The sequence below is a fragment of the Somniosus microcephalus genome, chromosome 10, assembly GCF_052327205.1.
Source record: "Somniosus microcephalus isolate GS21.2 chromosome 10, FLI_Smic_1.0, whole genome shotgun sequence".
NCBI lineage: Eukaryota > Metazoa > Chordata > Chondrichthyes > Squaliformes > Somniosidae > Somniosus > Somniosus microcephalus.
In genome coordinates, this window is record NC_140996.1 from 102,629,696 (window position 1) to 102,657,285 (window position 27,590).

Genomic DNA, 27,590 nt, shown 5'->3' on the forward strand with positions numbered 1-27,590 from the left:
ACAAAACAATTGCCTAGGGTCCAGCATGGCTGGCAACAGACGCCCAGTCTTTGAGGCCTACCTGCAAAAACGGGGAAAGATAGGAAAATTAATGAGATTAGATAAAAGATTTAGAAAGTGATTAACTTTTTTTAAAAACAATATGTGTTTTAAAAGCAACTTTTTTTTAAAGACGCAGAAAGCGGGAAAAAGAAATGAAAAGATTGGAATCAAGATGGCGGCGACTCACCTCGGTTCAGAATGATAAGGCCCGCCCACACACGCACCAATTGGTCAACCGTCAGGTCACTGAACTGTAGGATTGGTCAATCATCACGTCACTGAAATGTAGGATGGCCCGCCCGCACACACAATGAACCTGCCCCCACTCGATGCAAATGAGCGGATAATGAGAGGAATTTTTAACGTTTTTTGGATACCGTCGGCACAATATTTGTCCGACCGTCGGCACAATTTTTGTCCGAGCAAAAAGTAAATACGCCTATGTTGTGTCTGTGTGTCGATAGAGACACTGAAGACAGGAGTTGGTTTCATAGGTGTTTACTAAACAAAGTCTGGAGGGGAACTAACTGATACAACACAAGATACAGGCTTATATAGCCCGAGTGGCCATTACCGGCATTACAGTACACATGGGGCTCTTAAAGGCACATACACTACAATTCCTCCCCTTTTAGCCAACCAGTACATAATATTTTAAGTAATTATTAATTACATGTTACAAGAAAAATAATCTACACATTGCTGCAGTTAATTAATTATAAGTCAGTCTCTCTGGAGGCTTCCTGACTCGGTCCGGGTAACGCCTCGGTGGTGTAGTAGTTTCTGGTGGTGTAGTAGGTTCTTTTGGCAAGGCTGATTCGGCTTGAATGCCAGTGTCGGGTTCATCGGGTTCCAGTATCACCGGATCGGAGGTAGATATGGGTATCTCTACTTCATCGTTAGGCGTATAGAGTTGTGGTGTAGGTTGTCCCCTTTTGGATGATTCTATGATTTGGTCAGCATGGCGCCTTATTATGCTTTCTCCGATGTCCACGGTATACATCAGCGGTCCTAGTCGTGTGCAGATAGTTCCAGGCTGCCATTTCTCGGTACGGTAGACCCGGGATAAAACTTGTTGACCTATCTGGAAGGTTCTAGTTGGCCTTTCATTCATGCCTTGAAATTGACAGTTCTCCACGTCCCTTCCGATGTTGGGCTTGATCAAATCCAGCCGGCATCTTAGGCTTCTATTGAAGAACATCATGGCGGGAGTTTGGTTTGTAACCATATGTATTGCATTCCTGTATGCGAACAAGAAGTTATCCACCTTGTGCTGAAGTTTTATGTCTTCATTACCCATGGCCTTTATGGCCTTCTTGAAGGTCTGGACAAACCTTTCAGCCAATCCATTGGTGGTGGGATGGTATGGGGCGGACGTGTAGTGCTTAACCCCATTGTTTTTTAAGAACTTCCTGAATTCTTCGGACACAAATTGCGGTCCATTATCAGAACAGATCTGTTCCGGCAGCCCATTCCTGGCAAATATGGTCCTTAATACTGTGATGGTTTTTTCCGTGGTGGTGGAGGACATCTTTATTACCTCCGGCCACTTGGAGTGTGCATCAACCGCAATTAAGAACATTGGGTCCATAAATGGACCAGCAAAGTCGATGTGTACCCTTTGCCATGGAGATGAGGGCCACTCCCATGGATGTAGAGGGGCTTGGGGTGGAGCGTTTTGGACCTTCTGGCATCCTAGGCAGCTCTTGGTCATTTATTCGATGTCTCCATCGATACCTGGCCACCATACAAATGCCCTGGCTAGGTTCTTCATTTTCACTCCACCCAGATGCCACTCGTGAAGCTCCTTTAGAACTTTATCCTGGAGTTTGGGTGGAATCACCACTCTGGATCCACACATCAAGGTTCCTCGGCACACTGACAGCTGTTCTCTTCTTTGCGAGAATGCTGGCAACAGTGGTTCGCCATATGCTGGCCATCCCTTCACTGTTAAATCGTAGACTCGTGAGAGAGTCGGGTCATTTCTAGTTTCCCTTTCAATGGCAGAATTTGTTACTGGTAGACATTCGACTATGGTAGAGTGGAAAATCGCCACTGGGTCTACGGTAGGTGCTTCTTCTACCGTTGGCAACGGTAGGCGCGATAACCCGTCAGCATTCCCATGCTGTTTTGATCCTTTGTATTCTATGTTGTATTGGTGTGCCCTAGAAAAAGGGACCACCTCTGTAGCCTTTGCGCTGTCATAATGGGAACACCCTTTTTAGGGTTGAATATGGAGATGAGGGTTTGATGGTCAGTCAACAAGGTAAATTTTTGTCCGTGTAGGTAATGGTTGAATTTCTTCACTCCCCATACCAGGGTGAGTGCTTCCCTGTCGATTTGGGCATAGTTACGCTCAACTGTCGGCCGTTCTGAGCCATCAGGGAATTTATGCGATAATACTGCTCCCACGCCATAAGGGGATGCATCGCACGCCAGTCTGATTGGCAGTGATGGGTTGTAATGAGCCAAAACTTCTTTGGACGTGATTAAGTCTTTGCATTTATGGAAGGCACGTTTACAGTCTTCGCTCCATTTCCAAATTACTCCTGTTTGTAGCAGTTCATTAAGAGGGTGTAGAAGAGTTGATAAGTTTGGTAAAAATTTATGATAGTAATTTATCAATCCCAGGAACGACCTTAATTGTGAAACATTTTCAGGTGCTGGGGCTTTTATGACCGCTTCAATTTTTTTCAGGTGACTTATGCAACCCTTCCTTATTAATTATGTGGCCACAATATGATATTTGATTTTGGAAAAATTCACACTTGGGGCGATTTGCTCGTAGGCCCCGTTCTCTCAGCCTAGTGAGCACCTGCTCCAAATTGGCAAGGTGCTCGTTGTCGTTTTCTCCTGTTACAAGGATGTCGTCTAGGTAGCATTGAGTCCCCGGAATCCCTTGGTGGACTTGCTCCATAGCTCTTTGCCAGATAGCTGGAGCGGATGCTACTCCGAAAACCAGTCAATTGTACTGGTACAGACCTTTGTGTGTATTTATCGTGAGATATTTTTTAGAGGCCTCTTCAACCTCCATCTGTAGATATGCCTGTGCCAAGTCAATTTTGGTGAAACGTTTCCTTCCGGATAGTGAGGTGAAAATATCTTCTATCCTCGGAAGAGGATACTGTACCGTGTGAAGGATCGGGTTTACAGTCACCTTGAAGTCTCCACAGATGCGAATTTTTCTATGTTCTTCAGATTTATCATTATTCAATGCTTTCTTCATGACTGGAACGATGGGTGTTGCCCGCTCGCTCCAATCTATTTTGGATAACACGCCTGCCTTTTCCAAATTCTCCAGCTCTGCCTCGACTGCTGGGCGAATTGCGTATGGCACCGGTCTTGCCTTAAAAAACTGGGGAATTGCTGCATCTTCCACTTTTATTGAGGCGGTGATGCCTTTCAAGGTTCCTAGTTTCTCTTGAAACACTTCTTTGGCGTTGGCCAAGATGTCTTTTAATCGTTCAGGTATGACGTCATCATTGTTTTTTTTCTTACTGGTCACCGTCAGTGCCTGAATGGAGTGCCAGTCTAAACGTATTTTCCTGATCCATTCACGTCCCAACAGCGGTGGACAACCACCTTGTAGAATGTATAAATACAACTTTTGTATTTCCTTGCCGTTGTATACAACAGGCACCCTTATTTTTCCTTTGGGGTATACTTTCTGCCCCGTATATGTTTTCAAGATAATGGATGTGTCTTTTAAAGGTATATGCGGAAATAGCCGTTCGTAATCCCGTCGATTTATGACGGTCAGAGCTGATCCTGTATCTAGCTCCATTTTAACTGGGGACCCTGCTATCGTGAGGGTAACCCAAATAGTCTGGTAATCGTCTTTGGCAATTACATTATGTAATTTGAGACAGCTTAGTCTCTTGTTTTCGGAGTCGCTATCGCTCTTCTGGTCTTCGGAGCTACTATCCGTCATCATTTGTATCTTTCTGTACTTTTCTTTATTGATTTTTTTTTTCCTGTCTGTGGATTTTTTTGTCCAGATCGGCATACCCGTGCAATGTGTCCAATCTTTCCGCATTGCCGTCATGCTTTGTCCTTGAACCAGCAGTCCCTCTGGTCATGGATGGATCTGCCGCAGCGATAACATCTCTTGAAACCCTGTGTCATTTCATGGGTGCCGAAGTCCTGTGTCTTTTGTTGTATCTCTGCAGCTCCTCTTGCGGCTGCTTCGTATGATACGGCCATACTGAAAGCCTTGTCCAGTGTTAAATCTTTTTCAGAAAGCAACCTTTTCTGTGTTCCTTCACTTAAGAGACCGCAGACGAATTGGTCTCGAAGATAATCTGCTAGTCCTGCCCCAAATTGGCAGTGTTTTGATAGCTTTCTTAATTCGGTGAGGTAATCAGCGTTACTTTCATTCTTGTGTTGATTTCTCTTGAAGAATTTGAATCATTCCGCTATCAGCAGCGGTGTTGGGTTTAAGTGCTCCTGTAGGGTATCAACAATTTCTTTAAAATTCTTGTCCTTTGGCTTGGCTGGAGTGATTACATTTTGTAACAGCCCGAATGACTTTGCGCCCATTAGATTTAGCAGTACTGAAGCTTTTTTTTCATCTTCTATTCCATTTGCGGTGCAATATACCTCCACTCTTTCCACATATGTGGTCCAATCCTCCATCTCGTTATCAAAAGCATCAATATTGCCAGACTTAGGCATCCTAGAAATAAAATGGCGCTTCCCGTGCTTTTCTTTCTTTTCTGCAGAAAAGATATGGCGCTTCCTGCGCTTCCCCGCCGCTGCTGCCGATGACAACGCTGTTTCCCGTGGTTTCCGTTCTTTTTATTTATTTACAGTTGGAGGCTCATTCCCGCCGGACTCTCTCTCTAGGTCTGAACGCCGACCTGCTTGCAGCGCCGGCCATCTCCCGAGTGCTCCCTCCCCGTCTGTTACTGCTTGCCTCCACTTTCGCTGCTTGACCTAGCTGTAGAGCCAGCCGCTGGAGCCCCAGCCCGATGCCCAGGAAGGATTATTGCAGTACCTGCCACCAGCTTGGCTAGCTGGTGAAACCACAGCTTTTTCTTTTTCTTGATTTTTCTTCAACTTTGGATGCCAGAGGAATCGATGTTTTTGAGGTGCTGCCGAATTGCAGGTAAGTCCGTTTCCAATTCATCACCACTGTTGTGTCTGTGTGTTGATAGAGACACCAAAGACAGGAGTTGGTTTCATAGGTGTTTACTAAACAAAGTCTGGAGGGTAACTAACTGATACAACACAATATACAGGCTTATATAGCCCGAGTGGCCATTACCGGCATTACAGTACACATGGGGCTCTTAAAGGCACATACACTACAGCCTACAAGAGTCCCCTAATGATGAGCTTTCTTTTGATATAACATATGTGTAGGTACACTCTATAACTTTTGATTGTATAGCCGGCCAGAGAGACAGACAGAGAGACAGACAGAGAGACAGACAGAGAGACAGACAGACAGACATATCCTTTTATATATATATATATAGATAAGAACACAAGGAGACACAACATGGTGGCAGCGGTATAAGTGAGTACAAAATTGTGCTATACGAACTACGAATAAGACAAAAAGTGATTTTATGAGCTGATTGTGAGTGCCTGTGTCTGCAGAGATTTGCACTGACTGTGCAAATGCAACCCCTCATGAAGTGGAAAGCCGACGATATAGTAGAAGCATTCCGCAAGTTCAAACAGAAATGTGAGCTTACATTCAAAAGCTTCCTGAAGGGTACTACCAACGAGGAAAAGGTTAGTTACATTCTGTTGTGGACAGGAGAAAAAGGTCTAGATTTGTATAATAGCTGGAGTTTGACTGAAGAGGAAAAGGAAAACCCTGCAAAAATTTTTGATAAATTCAGCAACCATCTAGAGCCTAAATCCAATCACTGTATACACAGATACAAATTCCAGAGTCTAAGACAGGAACCCAGTGAAACAGCTGACAATTTCCTGACAAGGCTGAGAAATGAAGCCAGCAAGTGTAAATTTAAGGAAATGGAGGAAAGGCTTTTGGACCAGCTAATATGGGGGTCAGCGCATGTAGAGGTACAAAAAGCCCTGATAGGAAAAGAAAAGCTTGGAATAACAGAGGCTATAGATACTGCGAGAGCTCATGAAGCCATGAAGCAGCAAATGAAAATGCTGATTTCTCAAACGGCTGACATGTGGACAGCTTCTGAGGCGGACAACAGAGTGGATGCAGTGAGAGAAAAGTACAACACACAAAGACATGCACATGACAGCAGGGGAAACATGTGCAGAAATTGTGGAAGACCGCACGATTACACAGACAAGAGGAAATGTCCAGCATATGGAACAAGCTGCAATGCATGTGGCAAACTAAACCACTGGGAAACGAGGTGCAGAACGAAGAAAGAAGGAACATACATCAAAAACAAAGGCGGACAGCAGAACCAGAGATAGAAACACAATATCCATGCCATGGATGAGCAGGATGATGATGATGATCACGACAATGCACTAAACATCGAAACCATAAAGATACAGCTTCATGAGATGTCCAGAGCGGAAAATACTCTGAGGAGAGAATTGCACACCATCATCCAAATCAAAAAAAAGGTCAAAGGTTGGCCCACAACCATCAGCTTAAAGTTGAAGCTGGACACAGGGACTCAGAGCAACATTCTCCCATTGAGACTGCACCAGCAGATCTTTCCCGAAAACCTGACAGAAGATGGCTACCCGAAAAATGGTTGTTTAAAGGCAAGTAATGTCACGCTGACAGCATACGGGGGGAGTGAGATTAAACAACTCGGAATAACCTTTATCAAAGGGACACATAAAAGAAAGAACATCAACTGCATGTTCTATGTCACCGACACTGAGGGGCCAGCGATCCTGGGATTAAACAGCTGCGAGAAGTTGAGATTGATCTCAGTGCATCACGAGCTGGCGGAAATGCCACTGAAGATAGACAGCAACACCCCACTGGAGAACCTCCCACAAATCAAGAGTAAAAAAGACTTGATAGACATGTACCCGGAATGTTTCGATGATACAGTGCCATGTTTCAGAGATTTCCAATACCACATCACCATCGATCCAGAGGTAAAGCCCGTTATCCATGCTCCACGAAAAGTACCCATCGAGCTGAAGACAAAGCTTGAAAGAGAGCTAAAGGAGATGGAAGAAAAGGGAGTGATCATAAAGGTCACTGAACCCACAGACTGGGTAAACTCAATTGTGGTACGAGAAAAGCCAAACGGGCGTCTCAGAATATGTTTGGACCCCAAAGATCTAAACCAGGTGATAAAGAGGGTCCACTATCCCACCCCAACGCTAGAGGAGATTACGCCATCACTGGCAGGAGCCAAGGTTTTCTCAAAACTAGATGCCAGAAATGGATATTGGAACGTGAAGTTGGATGAGGAATCAACAACACTGACAACATTCAACACACCATTTGGGCGTTACAAATTCCTGCGGCTACCATTCGGGCTAAAGGTCAGGCAAGATATCTTTCAACAGAAAATAGACGAGACATACAGAGGCTGTGAAGGAGCTATAGGAATAGCTGATGATATTCAGATCTATGGAGCAGATGAAAGAGACCATGACATGCACCTACATGAGGCCATGGAGAGTACCAGGAAGGCGGGCATCAAGTTAAATGCAGATAAGTGCATAGTTAAAGTCAAGGAATGCCAATTCTTCGGTATGATTTATACACCAGGGGGAGTCAAGCCAAATCCAGAGAAGATTGCGGCGATTGCTGAAATGAAACCACCCAAAGACAAGAAAGAGCTGCGGAGTTACCTCGGCTTGGTCCAATACATGAGTTCTTTCATCCCACACATGTCGGAACATACAACAAATCTCAGAGAGCTATTGAAAGAAGATGCCGAATACCAGTGATCTGAATCACATGAAAGGAATTTCAAACAACTTAAAGAACTGTTGTGCAAAGAAACAAGTCTGTCATGTTATGACAGAAGAAAACCAGTCACTCTGCAAGTAGACGCTTCTACCAGCTCTGGTGCAGGAAGGAAAGCTGATAGCTTTCGCATCAAAGGCCTTGACATCGGCCGAGACGAGATACGCCAACATAGAAAGAGAACTATTAGCAGTAGTGTACGGATGCGAGAAATTCCATACATACCTATATGGCAGGCGATTTACAATAGAGAGTGACCATCGTCCACTAGAACAGATCTATAAGAAGAATCTGTGCAAAGCGCCTGCAAGACTGCAAAGACTACTTCTAAGGATCCAAAGCTATGACTTCACGCTTAAATATAAACCAGGAAAGGAAATGGTGCTAGCAGATGCGTTGTCTCGATTGTCGCCATATGAGAAACACGAGGTGGAGGGCATAACAGTAAAAATCCACCACCGAGTGAATGTTACCCCTACAAAGCTCAGTCAAATCAGAGAGGAGACTAGCAAAGATGAAGAGTTGCAACTACTGACACAACAAGTAATACAGGGGTGGCCGGAGAGAATCTAGCAGGTACAGGCAACAATTTGTCAATACTGGACGATTAAAGACGATATTGCAGTAGAAGACGGTATTCTCCTTGCTGGATCGAGGATCATTGTGCCAAAGACGATGCAAGCACAACTTCTCCATCTCATACATGAAGGCCACATGGGAATGGAGAAATGCAAGCTGAGAGCCAGATCAGCTGTATACTGTATAGGCATGTACAAAAATATCGAACAGATGGTTTCTGCATGTGGTATATGCCAGAAATACAGAAATGCACAACAGAAAGAGGAAATGATACCTAGTGAAATAACGTCAAGACGATGGCACACTGTTGGGGCAGATCTCTTCATGTGCAATCAAGAATGGTATCTCATAGTGGCAGATTACTATTCCAAGTTTCCTTTTGTGAGAAGGATGAAAGACTTGAGAGCCACAACTACCACCAGGATTGCAAAGAGCTTGTTTGCTGAACAAGGAATCCCGGGAAAGGTAATCTGTGACAATGGAACCCAGTTCACATCAAGTGAATTCAGAGCTCTGGCAAAAAAGTATGAGTTCAAAATAGTAACCTCATCCCCACATTTCCCAAGGGGACACGGGTTCATCGAAAGACAGATCCAGACTGTCAAGAGAACTCTCATCAAAAGTAGTGAGATGGGGAAAGACCAAGACCTTGCCCTTCTATCACTCAGATCAACACCACTGAAAGCAGACATGAAATCACCTGTGGAATTGCTGAATGGGAGGAAGTTTAAGACTACACTACCAGCAAAAATACATCCTCCCCAGGACCAGGAGGACTTCAGACAAAAGCTGGCAGAAGCACAAATAGTAGGAAGCAAACATTACGATAAACATGCAAAGATGCTACCAGAATTGCTGAATGGACAATCAGTGTATGTGCAAGACCCGGTGTTGAAAACCTGGAATCCAGCCAAGGTCATTGGAAAAGCTGATACTCCAAGATCCTACTTCATAGAGACTGAACCTGGTAACCAATACAGACGGAACAGACTCCACATCAGACCTTCACCTGAACTGGATAAGCAGCAGACAACATCAGCAAGATTGACAACAACAGCTACCACAAGCAGTACAACACCAGAAACAAGCGCTACAAATCAAACAACCACGAGCATGCACACTCCAACTCTAAAGGCGACAGCAACAACAACAATGAGAGCGGAACACACCAAAACACCGCAGAGAGGAATGGTCACCACCAAATCCACAAGATGGAGGGACAACATCCAACCACCTGAGCGATATCGCGAATAAAAAAAAACTCACGATTCTTTGTAGTTGATAATAATAGTTTAGATATAATATTTGTTAATTTAAATTGTTAAATTTCATGTTTTAGTTTTTTGAGAAAGAGGGATGTTACATTGTTATAGTACCACATCGTTAAATGGAACTACTTTGGTATGGAACTACTTTGGTATGGTGTAGTTATATTGCTATGTGGCACACTGTGCACGGGCAGGGCACACTGTGCACAGGCAGTGCACAGTGCAGCGTCGGACATCTTGTATCACTCCGCACCATGCGGCAGCACTGCAACAAAGCAGAAATACAGCTGAGTAAAAGCACTAACTGAAATGAACTAAAAGTGTCTGTAATATATGTAGTATAAGAACACAAGGAGACACAACAGGATCGCCCTTTCAATGAGCCAGCACAGGAACGATGGGGTGAATTGCCTCCTTCTATGCTGTATGATCCTATGTATCCACATATATAGTGGTGTCTGTAGAATTCACAAAATTAATATTGTATTATAAGGGTCCTTTGGCAGAAGAGGCCTTGATTTTAAAAGACTTTTAAAAGAAGCCCAGAAAAAGGGGCATATGAAATGGCCGCCAGACCCCGTGCCCGACTTAATGGGACACTTTAAAATGGTTCCTGCAGTCCCCAGACAGCCTTTGTGGATTCAACCCACAGTAAGTTCTGGAAGCTGTTTCTGAGAGAACGAAACCAGACACATACACATACATATAGATTGGATGCAGATCCAGTCAAGATCGGCCTGTGGATAAAGGCCATCTAAATGTTTACCCAGACAAAGGGGAACAGTTTCATATTCATGAGGAAAGCATCAAGGACACATTTAAGACATCAAGAAGACATTAAAACATTACCAGGTCATTCCAGACCAGAGATGGCCGTCACCGGCCATCCTAAAGCAGTTAAAATATAATAACTCCCCGTTGTGATCCAAGCCCGCCAAAAGTTAAACAAAGACTAACCTTGATTTGGCGGGAGATAAAGGCCTCATCTGAGAAGTATAATTGGAGACACCCGGGGTAGCCATTGAGACCCGAGGGGAGCAATCACGTAGCGATCGGGGGCCATTGAAGACAACAGAGCCATCACAGAGCACCATCGTAGCCATCGTGGTGATTAAAGAAGAAGAAGACGGTTCGAGTCGACATCCCGCCCCAGGGTAACCATCGGGAGATCGTCGACAAACCCCGGGCCGTTTGATGAGACGAAACTACAGAAGAAACCTGTATGAAAGCCGACTAGAGGCTTCCAACCGTGGTCAAGCAGATGGTCTCTTCCCCCACATCGACATCCAGGCCCGCTGAGATCCAGCCTGCCCGTGACCTTCACCTCGAGGAAGAAAAGGCGTGTCGCAGCTCGCAGCCCGCAGCGCTGACCACGAGGAGACAGGATGCCTGAAAGGATCAAAACGCAGACCTGTTTCAAAACCTTGCAATTCCTAGTTGGATTGGTGAGCATGTTTCTGGCCCTTCATAATCGGATCTAGATAGGTTAAAGGGGGTGGTCATTTTGGGTATAATTAACATGAGTTGTTGTCCCTCGATGTTCCGTGTGTTTCCCCATTTCATGATGACCTTTGTAAAGTATAATATGCCTGTATCTATTTTAGCTAGTACTGTATTGTTATGATTTGTTTTTCCCTCCCATGCACCCTCTTATTTTGCTTGCATTTGATTTGTTTTTCCTTATGCAATAAAATTTCATTTTGTTTCATTAAACTTGGTCTATAAGAGTATTCTCTGCATTGTAGTTCCTGCACCTAAGTCTAGAACCTAAGGGGCGAGTGGGTCGAACCACTCAAGGTTTTACTGTGCAAAAGAGAGAGAGAGGCTTCTGGCAAGAGAAACCTCTGCGACCTCAGAGAGAAAACCCCTTACATGTCTCATGTACTGGAGGAAACCGGTGCAGCTGGTATGTTAGACTTGTGCTGGTAGGTAGACGGATGGTGCTTTCCATGTGCATCTTATACTTTGCTGTCATGACACATGATGAATTCTATGAAGATTTGCAGTGGTTCCAGTTGTTATACCAGACCTGACAGAATGAGACTCTATTGTCAAATCACCATATTTGCTGGATCTGGATAGTGGCCATGCACCTGAATTAACATAAGATTCAGCAGCTCATCGCTATGGATTCTTGACTATAAATTTCGTGAAGAAATCGTAGCATGAATTGTTTGAAACCTTTCAACGTTTCTCAGTGTGCCAGTATTAGCTCAGCGTATCTGTTTTAATAAAAGAGTTTGACCATTAATACCGGCCCAAAATAATTCTTGCTGACTTTAACAGGTATTTGTTTTCTCTGTCAATTCATTTATGTTTTAAATTTTTTTATTTTTAGGTCAATAGAAGTGCTGATGGCAGTTTTGAAGGGGGTGAACTGACTTGGTCGAGCAATTGAGATTCCACATGCTATTTTACTGTAATTTACTGCCTGTGGTAAACTAAGTTATTTAACGGGTAGTTGTGCAGAATCATGCAAATGAGTCACCTAAGCAAGTACTGTAGAAATGAACCGCTTGACTTTTCTGCGTGTAGCTTATTTTGGGCTCACTCTTGAATGCAAAACTCAGCCTACAATGACCAGGCTTTGTTGGAGGCTATATCTGGCTGTGAATAGCACTCCAGGAGAGAACTCTGTGGGGATAATTTTGACTTTGTGGATCAGCCACCCATTCTAAAATTCTCATGATTTTCATTTCCATTGATGTCTCATCCAAAAGACAGCGGCCTAGAAATTGGGTTTTGGCGCAGCGACGGCTTTAGCGCCGGAAGTTAGTGCCGGAGCTAAGTCGCGCTGGGCGGGCCAAAAATTCACTAGTTCTGCGCCCAAACGGCTGCCGGCGCTGCTGAAAGCTGTTTGCGCCTGAAAACTGGCGCTACGCGCTGAATTGCGGTGCTATTCCGGCGCTGCGGCGCCCGCTGCAGTGCGGCAGGTTCGGGAAGTGCAGGCCTCCTCCTTCCCTTAAGGAGGAGCTGCCTGCACCCGGCCGCGGCCCGCGAAAATCATTGTAAAAATGAGCCCGGCACCTCGGACAAGTGCCGGGCTTGCATCTGTCCCGGGGGGGGGGGGGGAGAAGTCCGGGGAGGGAGCTGCGGCCAGGCGGCCGGCAGGAAAGCGGCCGGCCGCCGCGGGGCCTTTAATGCGCCGGCGCAAAGTCCAGTAAGGCACCTCTGCCAGAACGTTGCTTGCGGCTGCCACGGGCGAGGCGGCCGCAAGTCAATTTCGGAGTTCGGGCGGGTTACCATGGCAACCGGGACGCTGCGCACACCGATGACGTCATCGGTGCCGGCGCAGCGCTAACGGCCTAACGCCGATTTAGGGACCCACTCAATTTCCAAACTGGCCATAACTCCGGCGCTAGGCCCTCTAGTGCCTCAAAAGCGGCGCTAAGCCTACCGAATTTCTAGGCCAGCACCTCTGACAGTGCAGCACTCCCTCAGTACTGCACTGAGTATCAGCCTGGATTATGTGTTCCAGTCTCCAGGACTTAGTAGGTGTGATATTTTGTTAACTCCGAGCACTGAAGACACAGAGCATCTCAAGAAATTGTCTGCCCCACTGAAGGACAATATACAAACATTTTCAACATGAATAGATTAAGTTTACAATATCCTCCTTTGGATATAGAATATTAAAATACTGTTAGCGTTTGAAAAGCAAAACACAGAACAACTCCCAGGCATATTCTTTGAACATTTTTTTTTCCTTTGGTATGTAAAAACTGCAATTCTCATCCAACACCAGCCCTTTTTATTTTGGCAATGTTATACAGTAGATATTGACCTGGTCATACCTCATGACATAATATTGTCAATCTTTGTACCTTTGGTGTTTGATTGACCTGAAAAAAATGGTCCTCAGAACTAGTTCTCAGCAAATCAGAAGCCAATTTTTGCAAAGTTGCTCCCACCTCAAAAACAATCAGGTGGAAAAAGCAAAGTTGAAGAAACTTACTTTATTTTAAAATGGGAGAAAGGAAAATAGGTCAGAATAGGTTATATAAGTTAGGATGAAAGTAAAATTAAGGCTAAAATAATATAAATAGGAAAGAGAAAATGCAGAAAAGAGAAGAGGGCAAGAGGCAATAACATGCTGACAACATTTTTTATTCCATTAAGTTGTGTTGTTGATGTTTATTTTGTATTTAGCATTTGAATTCATTCACAAAATGTGAGCATCGCTGTCAAGGCTGGCATTTATTGCCCATCCCTTGTTCCCCTTGAGAAGGTGGTGGTGGGGCTTCCCTTTGAGCCACTGTCGTCCATGTGGTGAATGGACTCCCACAATACGGTTAAGTAGGGAGTGCCAGGATTTTGACCCAGTGACAATGAAGGAACAGCGATAGTCGGGATGGTGTGTGACTTGGAGGGGAAATTGGAGGTGATGTTGTTCCCATGTGCCTGCTGCCCCTGTCCTTCTAGGTGGTGGAGGTCGCAGGTTTGGAAGGTGCTGCCAAAGAAGCCTTGGTGAGTTGCTGCAGTGCATCCTGTAGATAGTAATATTACTGTAATACTAGCATTGTTTCAGCAACAAGGGCCCCGATTTTCCTGGAGCCGTCAGGCGGGGTTTCAGGCGGGCGGGGGTTGAAAATCGCAGAAATAGGGGGTCGTGACCCCCCCCGCCTGATTCCCCGCCCCGTCCGACTTTCGCCCCGTTGTTTCAGCACGACCCGAATCAGTCCCGCCCGCAGCAGGCGGGAGCCTAATGAGCAGTAATTGGCATCTGTAATCCTATTTTAAGGGGCCCTTGCAATTTTCAGCCTCTCCCCGCGTAAACCACGCCTGGTGGGAACTCCGCTGATGAAACCTGGCGTGAACAATGTCGGCTTGCTTACTTTCAGCTGCAGGTCAATCAGGAATGAAGAGATTTAATCAGCCAGCATTTGTAGGCTGCAGGACCTTGTTGCTCAAGGCTTGGGGCAACTTGTTGAAGGCTTAGGCACAGCTGTGGAAGGTTGGAGCCTCACACACTTCTCCAGTGTGAGCTCCTGGGAAGCCCCTCTCAGCACCCTAACTCAGCGCTTCCTCAACGGAGGCATCCGCCAGAAGCATGGGAGGCCTTTTGTTCCTTCCCTTCTTGGCATTAGAGGATCTCCAACAGCAGAGGAGGCTGCAGCAGATCCAGTAACAACAGCTGATCCAGCAACAACAGCAGCACCAGCAACAGCAGCACCAGCAACAGCAGCACCAGCAGGAGCGACAGGCTACGGCTCAGCCACCTGAGGCAGCACAGGCCAGAAGGGGCCAGCGCATGGAAGGCCGTCAGCACAGGAGATACCCCCCAAACAGGGTCTACAGACACAGGGTGAGGTACCTCAACATGACTGAGCAGCAGTGCCAAAGGCGGCTCCGACTTTCGCGAGAGGTAGTGACTGACATCTGCACAATGCTACAGCAAGACCTGGAGCCCAGAGCACCAGGTCGACACTCCTTACCAGTGGCCATCAAAGTCACCACCGCACTCAACTTTTATGCCTCAGGCTCCTTCCAGGGATCAGCAGCAGACATCAGCGGCATCTCCCAGGCGGCCACACACACTTGCATCAAACAGGTCACCGATGCCCTCTTTGCCCTCGCACACAATCACATCCATTTCACCGGGGATCGCGCAAGTGTGAGGGCGCGAGCACGTGGATTAGCTCAGCTGGCAGACTTTCCAAGGTTGCAGGGCATCATTGACTGCACACATGTGGCCCTTAGGGCACCCCACCGCAATCCAGGAGTTTTTGTCAACCACAAGGGCTTCCACTCCCTTAACGTTCAGCTGGTGTGTGACCACAAGAAGGCGATTTTGCATGTTTGTGCCAAGTACCCTGGCAGCTGACATGACTCCCTCATACTGCGCCAGTCTACTGTGCCTCCGCTATTCAGTCCGCCAAACGAACTTCAGGGATGGCTACTTGGAGACAAGGGATATCCCCTGCGGACTTGGCTAATGATGCCGGTGAGGAGACCAGCCAACGAAGCTGAGGAGCGCTACAACTCCAGCCACATTTCCACCAGATGCATTATCGAGCAAGCCATCGGATTGCTAAAGATGCGCTTCAGATGCCTCGATAGATCAGGTGGAGCCCTACAGTACTCATCAGCCAGGGTCTCCAAAATTGTTGTGGTATGCTGTGTGCTTCACAACATGGCACAGCGTCGTGGCTTGCCGATTCCGCAGGACCAAGAGGCTCCTCACAGAGCCGCCTCGGATGAGGATGATGCTGAGGAGCAGGAGGAGGAGGACGGAGACGAGCATCCTGCAGAGGCCCGTCAAGCAGCGGCACCAGTGCATGAGAACATTGCTGGGCGGAATGCAAGGAACGCACTCATCCTGGCCAGATTTGCGTAGCCTGGTACCTCAAATACTGTAGTGTTACGTCCGTGTATAATAAGACACAGACTGCGGAGAAATGGTATAACAGGTGTTTACTCAACGTGGTTCACACTGCAACTGGCTGTACAGATTACTACTCAGTGCTATATACAGGTGTTGTCACTGCCGGTACTACAGTATACATGAGCTGTAAAAAGTAGTTCCCCCCCCCTTAAAGGTACATGTAGCCTCGCTGCTTCTTAACTGACTATGGACAGTGGCCCATCCCTGCGCATTTCTACCTATTGGACCAGCTTGCTGACATCTGCAAGTAATCCTAAGGCCTCAATGTGAAATCCCCATTTGCCAAATGACAGACTCCACAACTGCAGCAGTTGCCACCAGATTTTTTATGTACAAGAAACTGATGGCATTAAAACTATATACAAGACTTTTCACCCAAGTGACTACCCTTGTGATTAGTGGTGCTTTATTTTTCTCTTACGCGTGCTCCTACGTAGTGGTACCCCTGTGGCTTCAGCAGATGTGGAGGCCCCTTGCTCACTATCCTGATGCTCCTGTCTCGACACCTTTGGCGGGTGTCGTCTGGGGTGGCAAGCCTGTGAGGGCTCGCCAGCAGTCTGCTGCTCCTGCGGCTGTGCAGGGGTTGAGACTCCTATCTCACTTGGGTGTGGACTCCGGCGGGGCTCTGACCGAGGGCTCTGAAGTGGCATGGAAGTGTGAGCGCATGGAGAGGAGCCGCCACTTCCTTGAGGTGTGCCAACAACCTCCCTCTCATGGATCAGCTCCCCCTCAGTGCCTGCACATCAGGGGGGCCATGGGGACCTGTATCTGCACTGGAAGTCCTGCTCAGAGGGACTTCCATGAAGGTCTGGATTCGGTGCTCAATAGATGCCCATCGCTCCTCAAGAGATGTCATTCTATTCTGAGCACTCACCATGTTTTCGATACCCTGGCGACTGAGCTCCTCCATGGCCATAGCCCTCCTCTCCTCAGCCGCAGCCCTCCTCTCCTCGGTGGCAGCCCTCCTCTCCTCGGCCGCAGCCCTCCTCTCCTCGGCCGTAGCCCTCCTCTCCTCGGCTGCAGCCAGCCTTATCACGGAGGTAGCTATCCTTTCCGTGGTGATGCTTTCATGCGCCAATGACTCCAGTAAGGCGCTGCTCATGCTCGCCATGGACTCCTCCATTTGCTCCACACTCGCAGCGACCCTGGAGATAAAACCTGCCAGAGACTCCTGCATCTGTGCATGGAGATCCATCACCTCCTCTCTTGCGGATGGACCCAGAGGCATAGGGTCGACATGCAGCTGAGCTGAACTGGCAGAGGCCTGCGCCCTCCGACGAGGACTCTCCACTGCTGTCCCTGTCTCCACAATCTGCTGATGCTCACTTGTGAGCTGTGATACACCAGGTGACAACACTACTCTATCTCGCGAAGGCCCCACCGAGGTGTGAGTGTTTGCGCTGGTGCTGGGTGCGCTGAATTCTGCTGACGCTGCGCCCTCAGAGGTTGGAGCTTCCTCTGAGGCGTCTGGCTGCTCAGCCTCTTCCTCCTCCGCAGTGGGGACGGGGGCTTTGGGTGGTCCTGTGGGGGAGTAAAGGGAACAGTTAGAGATGTGATGCCAAGGTTACATGCACATTGGATTTTGCAGATGCTCATAAGGCCAAATGATGTAGCTTCAGAATCATTACAGCGACTCATGCTATGTCAATGAGAGAGATGGAAAACTATTCTGTCACCAGCTTGCGGGCTTGCTCCTGTCTCTCCTTCCCCAGCTTCCGGAGCGACGTCACCCCCAACAATCTCCATCACTGCTTCCTTCCAAGGGGTCAGGTGCACGATTGAGGGTGGCCTTGCTCTCTCCTGTTGTGAGCTCTCTTTTCCTGCAATGAGGGAGACAAGTGGAGCTTGAGTGCAGGAGTGAGTATAGAGATTGCATAACATAGATACTTAGAAGGAAACAAAGATGGTGTGAGGCTGCAAGACCAAGGGCCCTCGCTATGTGTTGTCAGTTGTGTTCCAAGCATCAGAGTGAGAGGCAGTGTGAGGGCTGCATGGTGGAATAGTTATGTAAATGTGAGCATAGAGAGATAGGGAATGGGTAAGGGTGCATGGATGTGACTGGGAAGTGGGATGTGGTGGAAGAGATTGCTGAAGCTGAGTGCTGTTGGGGAAAGGCAATCTGGATCAGGTTGAGTGTAATGGAAACTTCATACTTACTTTTCCTGTACGGTGAAGGTCATGGAAGCGCTTCCTGCACTGCATCTAGGTCCGGCGGGTGACTCCCTGAGAGTTGACCTCTGCAGTCACCTCCATCCATGCAGCCCTGGTCCCTTTTGGAGGCCTCTTCCTCCCTGAGCTAGGGAAGAGGACCTCGCTGTGGGCCCTAACCCCATCCACCAATGTCTGCAGTGACGTCTCATCAAATTTGGCGGCAGCTCGGGCTCTGCCGCTGGCAGCAGCTGGTGCAGGCTCCTCTGCCGTTCTGTACGACTGGTTGGGAAGCCTGCAGAGGTTGAAAAGCTTGCTGGACACTTTAAAAGCACCACGAATGATGACATCATACTGTGGGGCTTTCTGACTGGAAATGGACAATTAGCAAGGGTGCCCACACGCTGGAAGTAAATTGGCCAATTGAGGGAAAATTGCGTTCAGCTGACTGACCCATTTAGATTCATGTCGGAACCCGACATTCGGGGAACCCGACAATTCCCCGCACCTGCGGGAAAATCGGCCCCATGGTGTGTGAATGAGACATTCAAATCTGGCTGGTCCAGGGAGATGATTACTTCCAAGGACCTGTCATCAGTCTAAGTTTTAACCAAAGTTGATTTAAAAATAAATATTTGGGAAATTTATGACAAAAATCTTAGTTAAATAGTTCGGGAGGTATTTAAACCCTGCTTAAAATTTGACTTCTGGCACACAAGCTCAACACATTTAAAAATACAAAAACAATTTGCTCGACTTACTGCTTCCTCAGTAATTTCATTTAATTTTTGTTTAAGTCATTGTGCACGGCGTCATTACAGATCAGAAAAGTCAATGCAGAAAACATGGATATCCAGTAATATACCAAAGGTAGCATAACCAGCAATGGATCCATAGCCCTAAATGTGGTAAATTAGCATGCAGAAATTCTGGCCTTTTTCTCTATCTCATACTAATGTGGTTGTCTTAAAATGAGTCAACAAATTTCTCAATAATGTCATCATCGTTCACAGTTAAAACAAAATAGTCACAGATGTCATATGAAAGATAGGAAAATAAGGAAGAATATTAAATGTAATTGATTTTTTAGAAAGTAGTACCACTGCCCTGAAATTCTCTCCCCCAAAAGGTTGTGGATATTGGGTCAACTGAAGTTTTCAAGACCGAGATTGATAGATTTTTGTTGGATTAGAGTATCAAGGGATATAGAGCAAAGGCGGGTAAATAGGGTTGAGATACAGATCAGGCACAATCTGATTGAATGGATGAGTAGGCTCAAGGACTTATCTTCAGATCAGGATTGGCAAAAGTTTGCCTATAGTGGGTCTTTCCTCATTTGTTCACTTTTCATATTGAACCCACTATAGATGTATACATCCCTCTATCCCTTGCTCTTATATTTTACATAGAGGGATCATTAACATTAGTTTTACTGATTTTCATTGGCAGTGAGATAGATTAATCCCCAATTTCCTCCCAAAGTTCAAGAAAAAAATCCATTAAATTTCCCATTGCTTTCTGACCAAAACGCAGGTCTGCTGATACATGAGCTTTGCATCTGTGTCAGTGGTATGTACAATTTATTCGGTCTGCACCATGCTAACATCACGGATGTGATGCGTGGGCATCTCTGGATCTAACTTTCAATTGGATTTTCTTTAAGAGGATCCAGATTAGGTAATGTTACGAGAAATATATTCTTTATACTACAGCAAACGTCAGCCCTTCATTCTTAATTAAGGAGCAACAACAGCAGTGCACTGCTGGAGTTACAACACTGAGGCAAACATTCAAAGACCGAATGGATGAGCTACAGAATTTGTTCATCCCAGTTTGGCATAAAAATAAAACACAAAAGGTGACTCAACCGTGGGTAACAAGGGAAATTAGGGATAGCATAAGATCCAAGGAGACGACATATAAATTGGCCAGAAAAAGCAATAATCCTGAGGATTGGGAGTAGTTTAGGATTCAACAAAGGAGGACAAAGGGATTAATTAAGAAAGGGAAAATAGAATATGAGAGTAAGCTTGCAGGGAACATAAAAACTGACTGTAAAAGCTTTTATAGATATGAAAAGAGAAAAAGGTTGGTGAAGTCAAGCGTAGGTCCCTTGCAGTCAGAATCAGGGGAATTTATAATGGGGAACAAAGAAATGGCAGACCAACTAAATACATATTTTGGTTCTGTCTTCACAAAGGAGGACACAAATAACATCCCAGAGATGCCGGGGAACATAAGGTCTGATGAAAGGGTGGAACTGAAAGAAATCAGTATTTCTAGGGAAATGGTGTTAGGAAAATTGATGGGACTAAAGGCCGATAAATCACCAGGGCCTGATAATCTATATCGCAGGGTACTTAAGGAAGTGGCCCTAGAAATAGTAGATGCATTGCTGGTCATCTTCCAGAACTCGATAGACTCTGGAACAGTACCCATGGATTGGAGGGTAGCTAATGTTACCCCACTATTCAAAAAAGGTGGTAGAGAAAAAGCGGGGAATTGTAGACCGGTAAGCCTGTAAGGGGTTTTGCTAGGTCTCTCTCTCTGGTGAGACCTCTCTCTCTTTTGCACAGTAATTTACCAAGTGGTTCGACCCACTCACCCCTTAGGTTCTGTACACTGGACTTTGAGGCAGGAACTACAATGCAGAGAATACTCTGTAGACCAAGTTTAATGAAACGAAGTGAAATTTTATTGCATAAAGGAAAAATTGACTGTAAGCCAAAATAAGGTACATGGGAGGGAAAAACAAATCATAATACAGTACTAACCAATATACCCACAGGCATATTATACTTTACAAGGTTCACCATGAAATAGGGAAACACACAGAACATCGAGGGACAACAACTCATTGTTAATTATCCCCTAAAATGCCCACCCCCTAAACCTAGCTAGATTAGATTATGAGGGGCCAGAAACACGCTCACCAGTCCCAGTTAGAAAACAAAGGTTTTGAAGTCTGCGTTTTGGTCCTCTCAGGCGTCCTGTCTCCACGTGGTCAGCAGAACGCAGCGGGCTGCGACACACTCTTTTCTCCCTTGGGGTAATGGACTCAGACAGGCTGGATGTTAGCAGGCCTGGACGTCAGCGTGGAGAGAGACCAACTGTTTGACCATTTTCATATAGGTTTCTTCTTGGAGGGTCGCCATCTTTTCATCTCGTCAAATGGCCCGGGGTTTGTTGATGATCTCCCGATAGCTACCCCGGGTCTGGGCGCTGACTCGATCTTCCCTCTCGAACCTCTCTCTCCAACTCCTCTCCGAACTTGAACATCTCCCGATAGCTACCCCGGGTCTCCAATTATACTTCTCATCGAGGCCCTTATCTCCCGCCATATCAAGGTTAGTCTTTGTTTAATTTTTGGCAGGCTTGTCGCACAGAGGGGTAGTCATTGTGTTTAAAGTGCTTTTGGGATGGCCGGTAACTGCCATCTCTGGTCTGGAATGACCTTGTATTGTCTTTAATGGGTCTTGATGTCCCCCTTTGAACTTGAGGCTGTTTCCCTTTGTCTGGGTAAACATTTTGATGGCCTTTATCTACAGGCCGATCTGATTGGATCTGCATCCAATCCATATGTATGGGGTTCTGTCTGGTTTCGCATTCTCCGAAATTGCATTCCAGAACTTACTGTGGGCTGAATCCACAAAACCTGTCGGTGGACTGCAGGAACCATTTAAAAATGTCCCAAAAGGCTGGTCACGGGGTCTGGTGGCCATTTTGTGTGCCCCTTTTTCTGGGCTTCTTTTGAAACAGTCTTTAAAATTAAGGCCTTTTCTGCCAATAGACCCTTATAGGACAATGTTCAATTTTGCTAATCCTACAGTCCCCCCTGATGATACTATAACTTGCTTGAAGTATCATAATTCTGGGTGAGCAAAATTTTCTGACTCTCCATAATCAAACCATCCCCTGTATTTACCTATCTATGACCCCACGACACATGCATTTCCCATTTCAGAAAACCCACAGTGTACATTAAGCATCTATAGATGGCAATACATTGGAGTTAAAATCTGACACACATATTTCCAGGCGTGGAGGGGGGCCTAATACTCCTACACCACCTGGTTCATACATATTATCTTTTATTAATAACAACACACATAATAAACTTCAATAAAAATAATAAAGAAAGAAAATACACACAAAATCACACATGAATACTATCAAAAATAGAGGAGGGAGGGAAACTCTCTATACATAGCAGCAAAATTTAAACAGGTGTCTCCTCGCCTACCCGCACATAATGCTCCCTCCATTCTCCTCTGTTCTCATACTTCTGGAAACATTTGTCCCTCTTACAATGTACAAAGAGTAAATAAATCACAATAAAAATCTGACATACTACGAGGATGTGGGAGGCTATCCTAATCCAAGAAGGGACTTCTATATTAGTGAACAGGTCCCACCACTCTGGGGTCACTATATCTAATATGTCTGCCCCTATTTTTAATGTCTTCTGCTCCAGCGTGTAAAAATGTTTCTGTGAAACGACAACGGCTTTTAGTATCTTGGTGAGGTGTTCAGGGAGAGGGGGAATGACGTAGCCAAAATGTACAACAAATCGTTGCAGATCGGTGAAATTTTCCTTGACAGTGAGGTGAACAGTGGAAGGTTCAGGAATAGGGACAATTCGCTCTTGGGCCACTTGAACTTCTGCCTTGGGTTTGAAGCAGAAACTGCTGTCACCAGCCATGCTGTCCATGTTGGTAGTGGGGCGCTGCAGTGGTGACACAGTATGTCCCACCTCCTATATATACCACCTGCGGGGGCACATGGCTTTGAGCCATTGCCTCCATGGTGCAATTTATAGGCTTCGCGCCAGCAGTTCTGAACCCGCACTGTGGTTTCGAATAGGCATTCAAGTCCTGGGTACACAGGATGATGTGTGCTCCCCGGCTCCGGCACCCTGAGAGGTCGGTACCATTCATTGCATGCTCCCATCGAATGACGTAAGGTGGGACCGCTGTGTAGCGAATGTGTGCACCCCCTTGAATGACTCCAATGTTCTCCACCCTGTATACCAGGGCGGGTTTAGCTGTCTTTCCCATAACCGGCATTCTTACCACTATACCCATAATGGTGTGATTAGACCGCCCACAGTCCACTGGGACTGGGTAGGCCTCTGAAGCTAGTCTGAGCTGGCACGGACTTAATGCATTCTCAAAAGGGTGGAGGGCTGCGAGGTGCTTATTGCTGATCCAGGAGGGGAACAAACCTTGTTTTAAATCCTCCAGATTACTGCGGCCCTTGCCCAGTAACCACGCCCCGTACAGCACGCATGCCTCATTCTGCGCAGCCTGATCTGACGCATTCCGATCCTCTCTGATGAGAGCATTTACCGTTTTAGCGTGTTTCTCCAGCTCAGCTATGATTTCTTTTAAGTGTAGTGTCATGGCCTGGTCCTCATGTAACTCAGAACCCATTACCTTATTCTCGTCCGTCAGTATCTTTCTTAACCGCACTTTTAAACCATTGATCTGGGTCTGCAGCTCCATGTCATCCAGAGCGTTGATGACGGAAGTCCCTGTGTTAAAGGCGGTAAAAATATCATTGACTGTACCCCTTCTTTGTCTCCCTACCCTGTCCAAGACCTCATGTGGTGTGGTGTACAATCCGGCTCTTTGGACATCGGCAAAGTCGAACTCATAAAATTGTTTTAACATACTTGTTAACAGGACCTGGTACAATTGCTCCGTTTCCTTGGGGCACCACCCTGGCAATCGCACCTCAGTGAGGTTTAAAATCACTGAGGCTACCGTGTAGTGCACCCCTTGGTACAGCACCTGATCTGTGGGTACCAATACCAGTCCGTTCCCGGGTCCCTTGGTAGTGGCGGGGCACCCTTCCTTGTGGGCTTTGGCTACCGGAATCGTGGGCAGGGGCTTACGGCGGCAGGTGATGAGCTCAGTGGCATTCACCGGGATTGGAGAGTATGGGACTCCGCACGCCCGCGTGCTGACGTCCCACCTCATCCCTTTCCCAGAATCCTGCCACAGTCTCTGGAAAAAATTGAGACGCCTGTGGGGCAGACGCGTTCTGAACCCCACATGCAGATGTAAATCCCTTCATCTGGTTCCCACCATTTGTCCCAACAGACACTCAATCCCCCATGAGTCCCCGTAGTAGTTCGATGGGTATTGTTACCCAGTCGCTCCCACTCGACCGTGGAGTTTTTCATGGTTTTACTCAGCTTCCGAAGCCACCACCATATGTCCAAAGGAACATGTTCGTTGCATACTAAACAAATCTTCCTCCCGACGGTTACGCTGACTCTGGGCGCAATGATCCTCACCCTGGGACACATTAGAGAAGTCTCTCCGTGTGCAAACCCGGACTGGCTGGAGTATTCCGTAGAGTTCGACCCCAGCCATCCTGGCCACCTCCCTTCGTGGAAGTAGGTGGCTGTTTCCTCAACGTCCCATTCACCTGTCCCATCAGTCGCGATGGGGGCTGTGTCCCCGGAGCATCCATACACGATGGAGTCCTTGGTGTAGCCCCGATAGGCCAAGCTACACCCGATCACCGCGAACACGATGAGAATCCTCTCCATGGTACCTTTGGTTCCTGCAACAGGTTAAACGATACAGCCAGGCTCCCGAGAGATTCTGGTCTAGGTGAAGGCATGATCGGGTCTTTCGACCTCGATCCAAAACAAACACACATGCATGGGCAGATTCCAAAACTATTTCTTATAACACCCATCACCTTAAAAATGTACACACCTTATACTTAACCAAACTTAAACTTAACTAAATTTATGTACAGCGCCGCCCGTCCCCAGGCGGCCTGCCTAATCCCTGTTCGGACTGCAGCTCACCGCTCCCTGTGGCGGGGCCGCACTGACCTGTAACTTGAGTCCCCCGCAGCCTTTTGCTGCCAATTGGGGACTGCGTCTTTCTAGGGATTTCCCAAGTCGGTGTCGGGGGAATCGGGCCAGAGTTTTATTGGCTGAGGCGTCCGAGACGACCTGCAAGGGGGTACTTCGGGCGAGGCTCCCTTTGCAAGTGGACCTTTGGTTGGGACTTTAGCCCTCATAGCCCATGGCTTCTCCACGACTGTCGGCTTCGGCTCCCTTCCCTCAGACACCGCCCCTTTGGGATTTGGGTCTGTGGCAGATGACTCCTCCCTACCTGTCCCATCAGGTGGAGAATCTCCGCCCCCAAGTTCTACCTCCCCTACGCTTGAGCCGAGGGCGGGACCTCCGTCCTCTGACTCCACCTCCTCCAGAATCGTGTCGGGCGGGGCCTAGCTGTTCAGGCTCCCTCCTAACTGTGCTCGGGTCAGGGGGGAGGGCCTTGGTCTTCGGGCTCTTCCCTGTCCGAGTCCCAGGCCAATGGGGAAACCTCCCAGGTGGGCGGGATAGCTCCTCCCCTCAAGCAGGCTGCGGTGCCAGCCTGTGTGGTCTGTGACTTTTTGCACGCCTCAGGCTGAGGATTTTTACCCTCAGACCTGGCCTCGGTTATTGGCTCTTTTGCACCCGGCTTAAATAGTTTGCACTGGTTTACGTGAAACCATTTAGTGCGCTGGGGCAACTTCATGCGTATACCATGGGGCTGGCTTTATCTACAATACTGTAGGGCCCCATGTACAGTGGTTCTAAACTCCCCACTCGGGCAGAGTTTCCTACCATGACCTTGTCTCCTACTTCCCACTTCTGGGCTACGGTGGTGGGGACCGGTGGGTCTTGCACCGATTCCCGTCTAGCCTTGTCTATGGCTCTCTCTCCAGCGCGGATGGTCAGACCCAAGAATTTTACTTCCTGCTGGCCAATCTGTGCCTTCTTTGGGTTCACCTTGAAACCCTTTCTGCCTAACAGCTTCAATAGCTCGACCAATAGTGGGCCATGCTCCTCTCTGGAATCTGTGAACGGGAGCAGGTCGTCCACATACTGCACTCGCTGATTGGGCTGGCTGAACTCTTTTAAGCTCCCTGCCATACATTGATGGAAAATGCTGGGGCTGTTATGGAAACCCTGTGGCAAGCAGTTCCAGGTGTACTGTTGCCCTTTAAAAGTAAAGGCAAACTTGTACCGATCCTCCCTCCTTAAAGGGATGGACCAAAACCCATTGGAAATATCCAGCACCGTGAACGTGGTCGCGGATGCTGGAATACTCCCTATCAGGTCGGCAACTGCTGCTACCGTCGGCGCGCAGGCTGGGATGTTACTATTGAGGACTCTGTAGTCCACCATGGCTCTCCAGGAATTGTCCGGCTTCTTCACCGGCCACAAAGGAGAGTTTACGTGGGTGGCTATTGGCCTCAACACGCCCTGCTGCACCAGTGAAGACATTGCTGTCTCCATGTCGGGCTCCGCCTCCCTGGGGAAGTTGTACTGTTTTTGGGGTCGGGCCATGGGGTCTCCGTCTACTCTGACCTCAAACCCGGTGACCCTCCCACAATCGTGTTTGTGAGTGGCAAACGTAGTCAGGTGATCTGACACGAATGCCTGCAGATCTTGTGGGACGCTGGCGACCATGAGCTTGAGGTCGTAGCCCTCTTTTGGCTTCACGGTACATAGGGTCCCTTTCCCTTCCTTCCCTGGGATGATGACTACCTCGCCTTTCTTACCCGTACTCGCTCCCCAGAGACAGTGATTTCTAAGATCCACGAGGATCCCGTGTTCTACTAAGAAATCGGACCCAAGGTTTCCTTTTCCACCCTCCACCTCCCACTTCATCAGTATACACTTCCACGTGGTGGTCCTAAATGAATGGAGAGGGGGATGGAGAATGCGCCAGCCTGTTCTTTGCCCATGAAGCCCGACAGAATATATGGAACCCCGGTGGACAGAGGTGAGGTGGTAGGGTTAGCTGTGTGGATCATGGTGCATGATGCCCCCGTATCCAACAGATAGGTCCCTTTTACCTTCTCTACCTCCATCACCACAAGGGGTCGCCTCCATAAATCATATCGCAACGAACACAGGTAAACGGGCTGTGCTGGCTCCAGTCATTGGGGGGAAGCAGTCGGGGCTGCGGGAACAACAGGACCGATGGTGACTGCTATCTTCCCCTGTGAGATCATAAGAGACCGCATTGTCTCTAAAATTGATTCTATCGCAGCGGGATCTACAGCTGCACCAGCTCCTTTTTTTGGGACAGGGGCTGCGGCTTGGACCTGGACTCATGCTGGGGCGGCGGTCTGGGCTTGGGCTTGGGCTGCGGGAGATTTTCCCTTATTATCCTTCCACGGATTTTTACAGTCCCTGCGCCAATGTCCATCTATCCCACACCCGTAGCAATTGAGCTTGGCCTGGGGAGGGCGGTTCCCC